We start from the raw sequence: 14,195 nt of genomic DNA on the forward strand, positions 1-14,195 counted from the left end.
TGTTCATCTTTCTTGGTTTACCTCATTTTGGTGGAATACATACCTCAGTAGCTTCCCAAGAGAGAAAATTTTTCAGACTTTGCATGTTTCTGAGTACCTGACACACATTTGTTGATAGTTTAGCTGGGTATAGAACTATAGGTTTCAAATAATTTTCACTTAAAATTTTGAAGGCTCCATTGTTTTTTAGCTTCTAATTTTGCTTTTGAGAAATAAGGTAACAGTACAAATCCATTTTTTCTTATTCATAATTTGTTATCCCTATCTGAAAGCTTTGAGGATATGCTTTGAATTGGGTCTTTAAATTTCATTATGCTGAGCTCTCTCCACCTGCCCTTTGAATTTGGAAATTCATATCTTTCAGTCTGGGAAACTTTCTTGCACAAGCATACTTTGTTTTGTGCTTTGCTTTATTGCACTTCACAGATAACACATTTTTTACAAATTAGAGGTTTGTGGCACCATGTGTCAAGCAAGTCTATCGGTGCCATTTTTAAAAAATTTTTTATAAATTTTTTTTAAGTTTGTATGTATTTATTTGTCAGAGAGAGAGAGAATACAAGCAGGCAAAGCAGCAGGCAGAGGGAGAAGCAGACTGCCCGCTGAGCGAAGAACCTGATGAGGGATTCAACCCCAGCACCCTGAGATCACCACCTGAGCCGAAGGCAGACGCCCAACCAACTGAGCCACCCAGGAGTCCCTATCAGTGCCATTTTCACTTCCAGTTTCTGTGTCACATTTTGCTAATTCTTGCAATATTTCAAACCTTCTCATTATTATTATATCTGTTATGGTGATCTGTCATCAGTGATTATGACTCACTGAGAGCTCAGATGATGTTTGACATTTATTAGTAATAAAGTATTTTTAAATTAAGTATATACATCGTTTTTTTAAACATATAGACTACAGTATAGTGTAAACGTAACTTTTATAAGCACTGGGAAACCAAAAAATTCATTTGACTTCCTTTATTGTGACATTTGTTTTATTGCAGTGACCTGGAACTGAACCCACACTATCTCCAAAGTATGCCTGTATTATTTCTTAAATTATGTCTTCCCCTTCATTTTCTCTAGTCCTTCTGCAATTCCTATTACATTGATTCTCTACTTATCCTTTCTCTATTATCCATCTCACTTTTTTCTTTTTTAAGTAATCTCTACACCCAACACGGGGCTCAAACTCATGACCTCAAGATCAAGAGTTGTATGTTCTACCAACAGAACCAGCCAGGCACCCCCGTCTCATTGTGTTTTAACTTTTCCACTGAACTCTTCATTTCTGCTGTGAACTCATTTCCAAGAGTTCTTTCTTGTTGAATTTTCCTCTTTCTTGTTCTCTGAATTTTGGATGCAAAATCTTCTCATCTTTATATTGCTATTAAGTACTTGTTCTCTGTTTTTGACTTTCTTTTTCATGTTGAAGACTTTCCTCAAATGCCTCAGGGTGTTTGGTTGTTCATTCATATTTAGGAATGAGGTCCTAAAAGCAGTTTGGGAGCTCTGTGTGTATGGTTTGCCACCAGTGGCTTTGCTGTAGGCTACAATTAAGTGGCTAGCCAGATTTTTTTTTTACTAGGCACTCCCAACTGTTAAGTTAGGTCTATCTCTTCTATGGGATGGTTTAATTGCTCCAGAGAATAATTTTCTAATATCCTGGAAAGATTGATTTAAACCCAGCCACTAGCATTCTGAAACACATGAGAGAATAGGCCTTTGACTATTCTTCACCCCTCACTACAGCCTTCCTCTATACCTAGTGTCCTCAAGTCTAGAGAAATCAATTTCCCATTCCTTATGGGGGACTGGTGGGGTAGGGGTATGTTTGTTTGGGATCGAAGTGGGGATCTGGGATTTCTAACAATGCCCTTCCCCAGCTCTCCTCTATCTCATAGCTTGAGCCCAATTCCTGAACCTGGGAGTGGACATTATCAAAGAATACTGTAAGAATATTTCCAAGAGCTAAAGAGAGGCACATAACTTTAAATTCAAAGATGAATGAAATGAAAGAGCATGCTTAACTAAATATATCATGATGAAATTTCAGGACACCAAGGATAGAGGAGATCCTTTGCATCTCTCCCTGGTGTTTTTTCCCCGCTCTCATATTTTACATTTCTTTGTCATTTGGTTCTATTCTGGGATTTTTTAAATTTACTCTTGTGAACCTTCTATGGAATTTTAAAAATAGCTTCACTGACATATAGTTGACACAAAATAAACTGTACATATTTAAAGTGTGCAATTTTTGGCATATATATACACCCATGAAACCATCACCACAATCAAGATAATAAACATTATCTGTCATCTTCAAAAGTTTCCTCTTGGCCCTTCCCTCCCATTCCTCCCTGATTCCCTTTCCAGTGCCAAAGCAACCACTTACCTGCTTCCTAATTTGCTTTGTTCTAGAACTTTATAAAAATGGAATTATACAGCATGTACTCCTTATTGTCTGGCTTCTTTTACTCAGCATAATATTTTGAGATTCATCCACGACACTAGGTTTATTACGTTAACAGTGCATTCCTTTCTATTCTTGAGTAGTATCCCATTGCATGTATATACAACAATTTGTTTACTTATTCATCTGTTGATGAACATTTGGGGTGTTTTTAATTTGAGGCTATTCTAAATAAAGCTGCTATAAACATTCCTGTACAAATCCTCGTATTGGCATATGCTTTCATTTCTCTTGGATAGATACCTATGAGTGGAATAGCAAGTTTGCATGACAGGTTTTTTCTTAACTTTGTAAGAAGCCACCAAACTGTTTCCCAAAGTGACTGTATCATTTTACATTCCCATCAGCAGTGGACGAGGACTCCCATTGTCCACATCTTACCCAACATTTGGTATGGTCGATCTTTTTCATTTTAGCGATTCTAATAGATGTATAGTGGTATCTCACTGTGGTCTTAAGTTGCTTTTCCCTGATGACTAATGATGTTGAGCATCTTTTCATGTGCTTAAATTGCCATCTGTTTGTCTTCTTTGGAGAAGTGTCTTTTCAAATCTTTTCCCTAGTTTTTAAAATTGGTTTGCTTATCTTCACATTACTGAGTTTTGAGAGTTCTTTCAATATATTCTGGATACAAATCTTTTAACAGATATATAATTTGCAAAGATTTTCTCCTAGTCTGCAGCTTGTATTTTCATTCTCTTAACAGGGTCTTTTGAAGAAGAGAAGATTTTCATTTTGATGAATTCAGTTTGTCAAGTTTTTCTTTTATGGATTGTGATTTTGGTGTTGTATCTAAGAAATCTTTGCCTAATCCAAAACAACAAAGATTTTCTCCTATGTTTTCTTCCAACAGTTTTAGGTTTACATTTGGGCCTATAACCCATTTTGGTTTTTTTGTTTTAAAGATTTTATTTGTTTATTTGAGGGCACCTGGGTGGCTCAGTCGTTAAGCGTCTGGCTTCGGCTCAGGTCATGATCCCAGGGTCCTGGGATCGAGTCCCGCATCGGGCTCCCTGCTCAGCGGGAGGCCTGCTTCTCCCTCTGCCACTCCCTCTTTTTTGATTTTATTTATTAATTTGACAGAGAGAGAGAGAGAGAGAGAGAGTGCGCGAGAGCAGGAACACAAGCAGGGGGAGTGGCAGAGGGAGAAGCAGGCCTCCCGCTGAGCAGGGAGCCCGATGCGGGACTCGATCCCAGGACCCTGGGATCATGACCTGAGCCGAAGGCAGACGCTTAACGACTGAGCCACCCAGGCGCCTTGGACCTATAACCCATTTTGAATTAAAAATTTTTTTATTTGGTGCAAGGTATAGATGAAAGTTCTTTTTCTTTCTTTCTTTCTTTCTTTCTTTTTTTATATGGATATCCAATTGTTCCACTATAATTTGTTGCACAAACCATCCTTTGTCTACTGAGTTGTCTTTGCCTCTTTATCAAAAATCAGTTGTCCAAGGGGCGCCTGACTGGCTGTTGGTAGAGCAGGCAACTCTTGATCTCAGGGTCAAGAGTTCAAGCCCCTGTTGGGGAAAGAGCTTACTTAAAAAAAATTATTTTTGAATTATTTTTTAATTTTTTTAATCAGTTGTCCATATATTTTTGGGTCTATTTCCAGACTCCATTCTATTCCATTGCTCTCTTTAATAATGTTTAATGTGGGTCTATTCCCAGATCCATTCTGTTCAATTGACCTCTTTATGTATGTTTATGCTAATACCGTACTGTCTTCATTACTGTAGCTTTGTACATCAAAACACTTTTTGTTTAAGATTTTATTTATTTATTTTGACAGAGAGAGAGACAGCGAGAGAGGGAACACAAGCAGGGGGAGTGGGAGAGGGAGAAGCAGGCTTCCCGCAGAGCAGGGAGCCCAATGCAGGGCTCGATTCCAGGACCCTAGGATCATGACCTGAGCCGAAGGCAGACGCTTAATGACTGAGCCACCCAGGCGCCCCCAAAAAAGCTTTTGAAATACTAAGTGAGTTTAGCCAGGTTGCAGGATTCAAAATTAATACACCAAAATCAACTATATTTCTACATATTAGCAATGGCCAACTGGAAATTTAGAGAATTTTTAAATACTATTTACAATAAATATGAAATACTTACGGGGCAAATCTGACAAGGGATATACAACATCTGTACACTAAAAAATACGAAACTGTGAGAGAAATTTTAAAAGACCTAAATAAATCAAGTAATATCCCAGGTTCATGGATTAGAAGACTCAATATATTTGGCTATTCTCCTCAAATCTGTCTAGAGATTCAATATAATCTTGATCAAAATCTCAGCAGGCTTTTTGGAGAAATTGCTGAAGTGCTTCTGAAATTCATATGGAAATGCAAAAGACTCTGAATAAAAAGAACAAAACTGGAGGACCAATGTCACCTAATCTCAAGCCTTATTATAAAGGCAATGAATCTTTTTTTTTAATTTTAAAAATCATATATTTCACTCCCAAGACTGTTGTTTTATTCTTTGACGGTTACTTTATAGAGCAGACCTTTCTTATTTTATGAATGCACTACCTTCTTGGTCTTTCTTAGGATACTAATTTGGTTTTTTTTTTTTTTTTTTTACATTAGAACTTTGTCTTCACCTTTCTCTTTCAGGGTGTAGATTTTTCATTAAATGCCCAGTGGTCCTTGGTAGTCTAATCAGATTTACAAATGAAAAAAAATAGTAAGGCTTTGGCTAGACTCTCTGAATAGAGTGTGTGTATGTTTACATGTGTTAGGTAAAAATGTAACAAAATAATAGCTTATGAAGTTTATTTTCAATTTTCAGAGTAATTGCACAATATTTTCTTACCTGATCCTCACAACAATCCTGGAATCATTCATGACTGGTGCCATCACGCCCACTCTATAGATAAGGCAGGGAAAAATGATGACTGCAAGCCAACAGACTTGGTGGCAGACCCAGATTTAAGCCTGGTTTTCTACCTCCCAATGTGATCTGCTTCAGGAACTCAGGAAGCAGGTATTAAGGGAAATGGAAAGCAAGCTCCTTGGGAAGGGGAAAGTGGCTGACAGCATGGACAGTGGACCCCAGGGGCCACCCCCAGCCTTGCTATACAGCAAAACTGTCAGCTTTGGGACTGGCTCAATGGCAGGGCCTTGGTTGTCCCTACTGTGTGAATTCTGGGGCTCCACTCTGCCCAGACATGCTGTTTAATCAGTAACTAGACTGTTTCCTTTTATAACCCTACTCTCAGCTCCATTCTTAGGCATATTAGAGATCATCTTGCCTAACCTAGTCACTTTATTGATAAGGAAACTGAGGCTGACAGAGAGGGAGTGACCTGTCCAAAGTCACAAAGGCAGTGAGGTCAGAAAGCAGCAAAGCCGAGACAAGAGCCATGTCCTTCCAACCCCACGTGGGGTTTCAGGCCCGCACATGATCCATCCGCCTCCAGAGGAGGGGGGGACAGGGAGCTCCCATCCACTAGATCTCCACTGCATACATAACCATCTCCCTGCACATACCAATCTCTCTGCAGGGCCATAAAGCCAACGGGAGACAAAGTATGCCAGTCCCTGCTTCTGCCTCTTCTTTCTCTCTTTCATAAAAGTAAACACATCAGCAGGTGCACATAAAATCTCAGTGCTGTGAAGCCAGGTGCTTGCTTATCATGAATAGAGATAGAAGCTACAAAGCTCTTGTGGCCAGTTCCCACTGGCCAGCTCAAGTTAGATCACGGCCAGAGTCCCCAGAAACACAGGATGGCTCAAGGCCAGCTCAGACAAGAGAGCAAGGAATGACTTCCCAAAGGACAGATGCATATAAAGGGCTTGGAGTACACACACACTGAAAACCAGGAGGATTGAAGGGGTAGAACCCAAGGGACAGGCTGCAGGGACAAGATCAAATTACCACCATTTCCGTCCAACTTCCTGGAGGGAAACAGGAGGTACAGTCCAGAAATCCAGGGACTGTCCAAAAGAAATTGACTTAGAGAAGGTATGTGATGATATAAGAAAGACTCTTGCAGTCACCGGACTCCCATCAAGTAAAAAACTCACCAGACCTGAAAGCTAAATGCTAAGCAAACAAAACCTGGTGTCCAAGTCAACCAAAAAAAAAAAAAAAAAAAAAAAATCCTTCCACTTTGAAAGGAATCTTCTCCCAGGTTCCCTGTCACCAGCTCCAACTCTCCAGGACCCACCCTCTCACGGGCTCCAGGGACCAGCAAATCCAAAGCCAGAACCTGCCATTGTAGCTCAGAATGTGCTCCTCACTAGAGAAAAGGCAACTGGTAAGTGTGTACATTTGTAAACAGCAAAAATAACACCAACTAACCAAAAATCTACACAAGATTTCAATCAGAACGGATGGGGGAAAAAAATTAATCTTCACGCTAGACTTTTTTTGTTTGTTTGTTTTTTTGAAGATTGTTCCTCATTTGGCTACAGCTGGGTGGGACCTGATGGGAAGGCAGGGTATGAAACTAAACACTAAAGAAGTCACTCAGAGTCTTGGGATGACATCACACAACAACTGGTAATCTGCTTCTGCTGCTGAAGGTCAAGATCAAGGGGCAGAGGTGATGTCACTGGCGGGAGACACAGGTGTTTTGCTCCGGCCTGAGATGAGGACAAGGGTGGCTGGCTTCATGTGACACCATCAGCTCTGTTGCCGACTTGTGGCAGATGCTCTTCGCCTCCAGCTTTGGTGGCTAGTGTACCCACCACCAGATGAGATGGGTCCCAATTCCACCATCCACCACACAGCACGGTCATGCAAACATCCCTCAGATTGTTCAAGCAGGAAAGGACAATAGTCGGAGCCTCTGCAATGGTTTTCCAAGGTGAGGAGGTATTCTGTAGCACTCGAAAAAGCCCTCTTTTGCAAGGAGCAAGACAAAGCCAGCGTAACTCCCCGGGGCCACCCCCCTGATGCCGGTTCGAGTCTAATCCTGGCCAAATTCCCCAGAAATACAGCATGGCTCAAAGTTACCTGACACAACAGGGCAAAGAATGACCTCCGAACACGAGCGCTGTATTGGTCATCCTGGGCGATACTGAGCACAGACATGCACAGAACTGACCCACCAGAGGTGACCCTGGAGAAAGGCCTCTTTTTCCAGTTGCTGATTAGGAAGGGAGGTGGGTCCCTACGTAGCTGGGCTCTCTCCAAACTCAGCTGCTGTGGACAGAGAACAGCCAGCCCATGCACAGGCTCCCCGAAGGCAGAGACTCCCCAGTGACCAGCACAGAGAGGACACTTGATTTGTTCAGCACGGGGGGGGGGGGGGGGACAGAGGGGACAAATGAGAGGGGAAAGAAAACCCACACTGAAATCCTCCACCCACTCAACCACGCTGAGGCAATCGATCCCACAGAAGCTAGGAGTCTCAAGAAACCCACATGAGGCTCCAGTTCCCATGATCATACCACTTCAGCATTTCCCAGGCTTGTCAGGTCATGAAAAATCATAAAAGAATAAAATAAAGCAAACACAGTGCTTGCCCGGCATCCAGATTCCCAAGCCCCTCTCCCTGGAGATTCTGATACAGGAGGTCAGGGGCAGGGCTCTGGCATCTGGAAGTTTAACAAGACCCCCAGGTGATTCTTAGGAACCTGACAGTTCAAGAAAGGCTGCCTGCCATCTTCCAGAGGCTGCCTGCCTGGCTCACCCACTTCCCATTGCTGTGAGGAGCCTGCGAGGTTGAGTCTCACCCGCCCCATTTTAAACAACCACCTGCATGTGAGGAACCTGCTATACGGGCTGCGCTTTGCTTCTTGCCCTGGGATCCTCCCACAAGAGGGTCCCGGAATAGGGGATCAGCGTCACCCCGAAGTCGCTGAGGCTGCCACCAGAGCTCCTCAGAGAGGCGCACTCCCAGCTGAGGCCTGGTCAGCAGGCGGTGAAATCCCTAAACCCTTTTTGGTGCCCAACCCTCTCACCCTTGCCCTTTGACCCGTCCCTGTCCTCAGCTGACACACCAGAAGCAGCTGCTGGGAAACAGGTGAGGCTTTGGGGCCCCAAGGAGGATCCAGAATTACCTGTGGATCTGTGACCATCTAGGGGAGCAAAAAGCTGACCCACAGCCAACAGTTTCTACCTGAAGGAAGTAAATCACAACTCTGCTCACTTGGTCGGAGCAGGAAGGAAAGTCCCCTGGGGCCTGACTCAGCCACCGTGGGCGCTCTGTCTGCACTGAGACCCCATAGTGCTCTCACGGCCAGTATCTGGTTGCTTCAGGTGTCCCGCCGTGTCCCCTCGCCAGACCCTGCCCACACAGCCACGGGTCGGGGCCACACACCCCCACAGCAAGACCCCACAAGGGAATAGAAAACAGACCCACAGATCCAAATTCCTTCTTTCCTTTTTGAGGGGTTGGGTTGGTCATCACCTGGATGAGGGGTCGGGCCTGAGAACCCTGAGCCACTGGGGAAAATATTTCTCACTGTGCCTCAGTTTTCCCCCTCGAAAAAGTGGGTTAATAACCCCTTCCAGCCTTCTAAGTAGAGGTGTTGTAAAACATAATTAGCTGATTCCTGCTAATGACAGAGGCCTCCCTACTATCGTCCTTCGATTCTCATTTCTCCACCCACAGTCCATCAACCTGCCTAAATTGACCAAGGCCCATCCCTCCCTCTGGTCTCGTCGAACAGCCAGAGTTCAAGTTCAAATATTACAATGAAACAAACAAAACAACCGTGCAGCCTCAAAGGTAGCCCGTGTCCCCTGCCCTCTTGTCACTTGCCCCTGACCAAAAGCACCAGGAAGGCCTTGTGCTCCCTTCCCAGCACCCACCCCTCCCATCCTGCCCTCTGAGGAAGGCGGGGACTGGCCTGGGGCAGAGAAGGGAGCCCTCCTAGGGACCTCTGCACCCGCTCACAGCCCAGAGGCGACTCACCTAGCAAAGCCATCAAGTCTGCCATCTACTTATATTCTAGGCCTCGGTCTACATGTCAAGTTTCCGGTCATTTCCAAAATATTTTTTAAAACATTAAAATCCATTTCAGGGGCGCCTGGGTAGCTCAGTCGGTTGAGTGGGTGACTCCTGATTTTGGCTCAGGTCATGATCTCAGGAGTCCTGGGATCAAGCCCCACATCGGGCTCTGCATTCAGCAGGGAGTCAGCTTGGAGATTCTCCCTCTCCCTCTGCCCTTTCCTCCCCCTCTCAAGTAAATAAATCTTTTTAAAAATCCATTTCGAATGCAATTGTTTGCAGAACCTCAAAATAATAAAATAATAAACAGACTGGTTCAAGTAGCCTCAGGACCCAGAGGGTATCCAGACTATTCCTTGAAACATTGCCTTCAAGGTCTGTGACAGGTTTCCAAGCCACGGAGTTAGACGATGCCTAACCCAAAGCCTCCCTGGGGGCTACAGGAAAGGGGTCAAAGCCCACAGAGGCTCTGGGGATGCCCTGATAGTTGCCAGGGCCCTCACCCCCTTCGTCCACGTGCCTCACAGCTCCGGGAGGGATGGAGAGGCCACCACAAACATATTCATGATTTCTGTGTATCTTTGTGCTCCGTTAGGGATTTTAAATACAAATTATCTCTAATTCCTAGAGTAGGTTTCATTTCCAGATGAGGAAATGCATAAAGGAGGGTAACATCAAAACCCCAGACAGCTAAAAAGTGGCAGGGCGGAATTCCAGATTCCAAAGCCGGTGTTCTCGAGGGGTTCAGCTATCATCCCTTCTCCCCCAGTGTACAGACAAGCACACTGAAGTGCAGAGAGGAACCACCTTAAAGAACACTCTGCAAAACTCCACCTACGACAGAACCCGTGTCTGGGGCCCAAGAGGTGAGAGGGCTGGCCCAACGCTATATATGCATTTCAGCCCTTCAACACTGGTCTAGGGGTGTTGACTCCCCCCACCTCTGACTTTGCCCCCAGCCAGGAAGCCCCCCACACCTGTAAGGAGCTGGGATGCTGCCCCCATCCTGCCCACTCAGAATGGCTCTGCTCTCCTCACCACCTACCAAACCCACCTGCCCTTGAAAACACAGCCCAAGGCTCTGCCCCTCCAGAAAACCTGCATGGACCACCTTCACCTACAGAACTTTCTCTTGGAACCTCACCTCCCTTATGACCCGTACCAGCCACTTGGCATCAGTGATATTCCACTGCCATGCTAAGACCAGGCAGTCCTAGGGGGTCAGGGTACCCCCGTTTCTTCTTCATACTGCTTCTCTCCCCAACCCCCTCCATGACCTTGCCCAGAGGTAGCACCTGATTGGTTGGTTGATTGAATGAGGGACCTCTTTTTCCCTAGCCACACTTGGGTAGCCTACCCAGGGCAAGATGGGAATCTCCCAGGTGCCAGGGCCCAGGAGAGTTTCCAGACTCATATCCCAAGGTACCTTCATCTACCTGGAAGGGGACAGAATCGTCAGTCTACACCCCAGGGTTCTTGTTGACAGCCTCCCAAGCTCTCTGGTGTCACACCTGGCCTGGCCACCTGCTTTGGGCAGCCCCACCTAAATATGGACTCTCCCAGCCTCTCCCTCTCCAAGTCTTCAATTAAATGTTCCCCCCAGGACACAACCTCTTTTGTAATTCAATCTCTGCTACCAGATCAGGTGGCAGTGAGCACCACAAGCAGCCCCTGCCCTACCCCAGGCTCTCATCCTCCTCCCGTATGCCAGGGCGCGGGGTCCTTAATCTCCTGAGATCCTCTGCCCGCCCCTCGCCTCTCCTGCCACCCCCCCCCCGCCCCATGTCCGGGATTCAGGGGGCTGGTGGATCTGCTGGCAGCAGCACAACCAGAGAGTACACCCGAAGTGAAACGAGAGAGCCAAGAGGTGAGGGCAGGGCCATGCAACTCTTTTCATTCTTTTCCTCTACTTCTCACTGAACCCACATTCTGACTTCACAGGCTAGTGCTTTTTTCATTTACCGCATTTTTTTTATTGAGAGAACTAGGTTCACGTGCAGTTATAAGACATAACACAGGAAGACATCCCTTGTACACTCTGCCCCATTTCCCCCAACGTTTGTAAAATTGTACTATTATACCACAACACCGATATAACCCACTGATGTAGGTTTCTCATTTTACTCGTACTCATCAGTGTGTGTGAGTATTAAGGTCCAGGCAACTGATCACATAACTGATTACGGGCGTAGGGTACTACAGCCACCGCCCTTCGGTAGCCACGCCCACCTCCCCGCTGGTCTATCCTCCTATTCTAAAACCGTCCTTTCAAAAATGTTACATAATGAATCATCCCGCATATAATCTTTTAAGATTACTGGCTTCTTTCACTCAGCAAATTTCCCTGGAGAATCATTTGAGTCATCGCAGGCACCAAGAGCTGGTTCTTTCTATTGCTAAAAAGTATTCCACACAGGCACCCCGGTCTGTGTTAACAGCTTTTCCGTTAACCCTTTCTAACAGCTGCCTGAGTGGACCCAGGAATATGCAGAAGTTAGTGGGAAAGCCCCAAGCCCACCTTGCTTCCTGGAACTGACTACATTCCCAAAGCCTCTGCTCAGGCACGTTTATAGAGCAATAAACCAAGGGGTCAGTGGGAATGAGAAGCCTGGATAGGCCTGGATAACAGGAAAGCACGGCCCTGCGGGGAAGGCGCCTGGAGGCCCAAGTCCACACTCTAGGGAGCCAGAATCCCTGTGGTGCAAGCAGAAGGACAGGAAAGAGGTGAAAACCGCGAAGTGTGTCCTTGGAATCACATTCTTAGAGCTGGGACAGACTGTAGACACCATCTCATCTCCCATCCTCCCCGGGCCATTCTTTGGACAGGGGGTGCCCCCGGGGGGGGGGGGAGAGTGGGGAAGGATGATAATATTTTCCTTTCTTACCAATCTTAGGAAGCTCTCCGTCACACCAATGTGATCAGCATCACAATAACTCCTGTACATTAGCATTACAATAGAACTGGCCAGATAGCTTCCGCTCTGGACAGCTCCTGAAAGACTCCAAGTCGGCAGTCATGCTCTGAGTCTGCTCTTGATCTGGCTAAACACGTTCCCCTCGATGATTCAAACGATGTGTTTTCTAAACCTCTGGCCATCTACAACCTCACAGGTAGCAATGTTCCCATGAAGACATGGTGCCCAGAATTCAACAGCATAATTCAAACACGGACCAGCGTGGTCTCCACAGGGGCTGTTTGTCAATTACCTCCCTCTTCCGGAGGGCTCTATCTCCATTAATCGTCCAATAATGCATTCAATTAGCACATAAAAAGAATAAAAATAAATAATAATAAACAATGATATATCCACTTTATGAAAGCTTACGCAGCAATCAAAAATGGATTTTCAAAGGGTAGGTAATACCATGAAAAACTCTAAGAAACGATGTTAAATGAAAAAAAGACAATCAAAAAGTATATAAGCACTTCCCGTCCCTCTAAACTCAACTCTGGTGTCTCCCAAGGAGGGCCCCTCTCCCTCTGTTTTAGTCAGGTGACTTCCCAAGTGTTCCCTAGCACCCCAAGCACCCCCCCCAGTCCCAGCCTCTCACGGTCTCAAGGTCAACCACCTGCTCTTTAAAGATAGGAGAAACAGGCTGTCTTGTTCCACAATCCCAGCATGGGTTAACACAGTTAATAAATGTTTCACCCAGGGGCGCCTGGGTGGCTCAGTCAGTTAAGCGCCTGCCTTCGGCTCAGGTCATGATCGCAGGGCCCTGAAATCGAACCCCGCATCAGGCCCCCTGCTCAGTGGGGAGTCTGCTTCTCTCTCTCCCTCTGCCCCTCCCCCTGCTCAGGCTCGCACTCTCCCTCTCTCTCAAATAAATAAATAAATACAATCATTTTTTTAAAAAGAGACTGTGGGAAAATACAAGCCAAATTATTTATAGGGGTTATAAAACCCAGGGGAAAGAATTTCAGAGGAATTTTGCTTTCTACTTTGCGTATTTCTATATTGCTTGATACAAACAAACAAACAAAAAAACCTTCCTAACTTTTGTATTCAGAAAAAAAGCAACTTTTTTCTTTTAGAAAAAGTGCATAGGCAATATCAAATTATAAAAATGCCTTTCCAGGGCACTTTCCCCCATTTCTCAATTCTTTTTATTTATCTGAGTTATCCAAATTTTCTTTAAATATGTATATCTTGGTCTTTTTAATAATAATTTTAAAGGGTCTAACCAAATAAAAATACGGGGAAGGAGGAATTTCCTTTACATTTTAGGGAGCCACAGAACATGCCTGGCTTCTACTGAGCTTGCCGTTGACTCAAAATATTGGCTCTACTGTGGTGTCCAGCTTGTTCCTTCTCAGTCTCCTCCTCATATCCCAACCGTGGGAGGGAGGTGGTTTTGGTTTCCAGTGTTAGGGTGGTGCACTAAAGCACAGCATTTACTCAGAAGGCAGATGGACACAATCCCTGACACCCCACCATGCAGGCCGTCCAGGTCCTTCTGACTCAGAATTAAGTAAGCAGAGGTATTGGGCCTTTCCCTCCCTGGAGGCTGTCATCTACAGAGCTGATAAGCAAATACTCCAAGACTTCATGAGAATTGTTAGTAAACAAGAAATAGCCTTTCCCTCCCAGGAGGCTGTCATCTACAGAGCTGATAAGCAAATTCTCCAAGACTTCATGAGAATTGTTAGTAAACAAGAAATGGCCCAGAACCCAGGAACTACGCAGAAGCAACCCCCAGGCCACGGCATAGAGTGACTTGTCCGCGAATGGACCCTCTTGGGCACATTCGTTGTCAGACCTGAACCAGACCTCACTCTCCCTGTCTTCTAGCCCCTGGGCCTCCACCACGCCAAGCAGATAGAAGGCTG

General features: G+C 45.2%; 1 protein-coding gene across 2 annotated transcripts in view; it reads right to left on the reverse strand.

Moving 5' to 3' along the window:
- The window catches only part of ST14 (ST14 transmembrane serine protease matriptase), a 41,942-nt gene that overhangs the window by 22,288 nt on the left and 5,459 nt on the right, over positions 1–14,195 (reverse strand). The window contains exon 2 of one of the 2 annotated variants that reach the window (XM_028120849.2): positions 5,278–5,331. The exons of the other annotated variant lie outside the window; for it this stretch is intronic. The gene's annotated coding sequence lies outside the window, so the exon portion shown is untranslated. The remainder of the gene's footprint in view (positions 1–5,277; positions 5,332–14,195) is intronic. 2 annotated transcript variants of the gene reach the window in all.

This window comes from Eumetopias jubatus, unplaced genomic scaffold, assembly GCF_037043125.1.
Source record: "Eumetopias jubatus isolate StellerSeaLion01/CBP00866 unplaced genomic scaffold, mEumJub1_p1.0 scaffold_13, whole genome shotgun sequence".
Classification (NCBI taxonomy): Eukaryota; Metazoa; Chordata; class Mammalia; order Carnivora; family Otariidae; genus Eumetopias; species Eumetopias jubatus.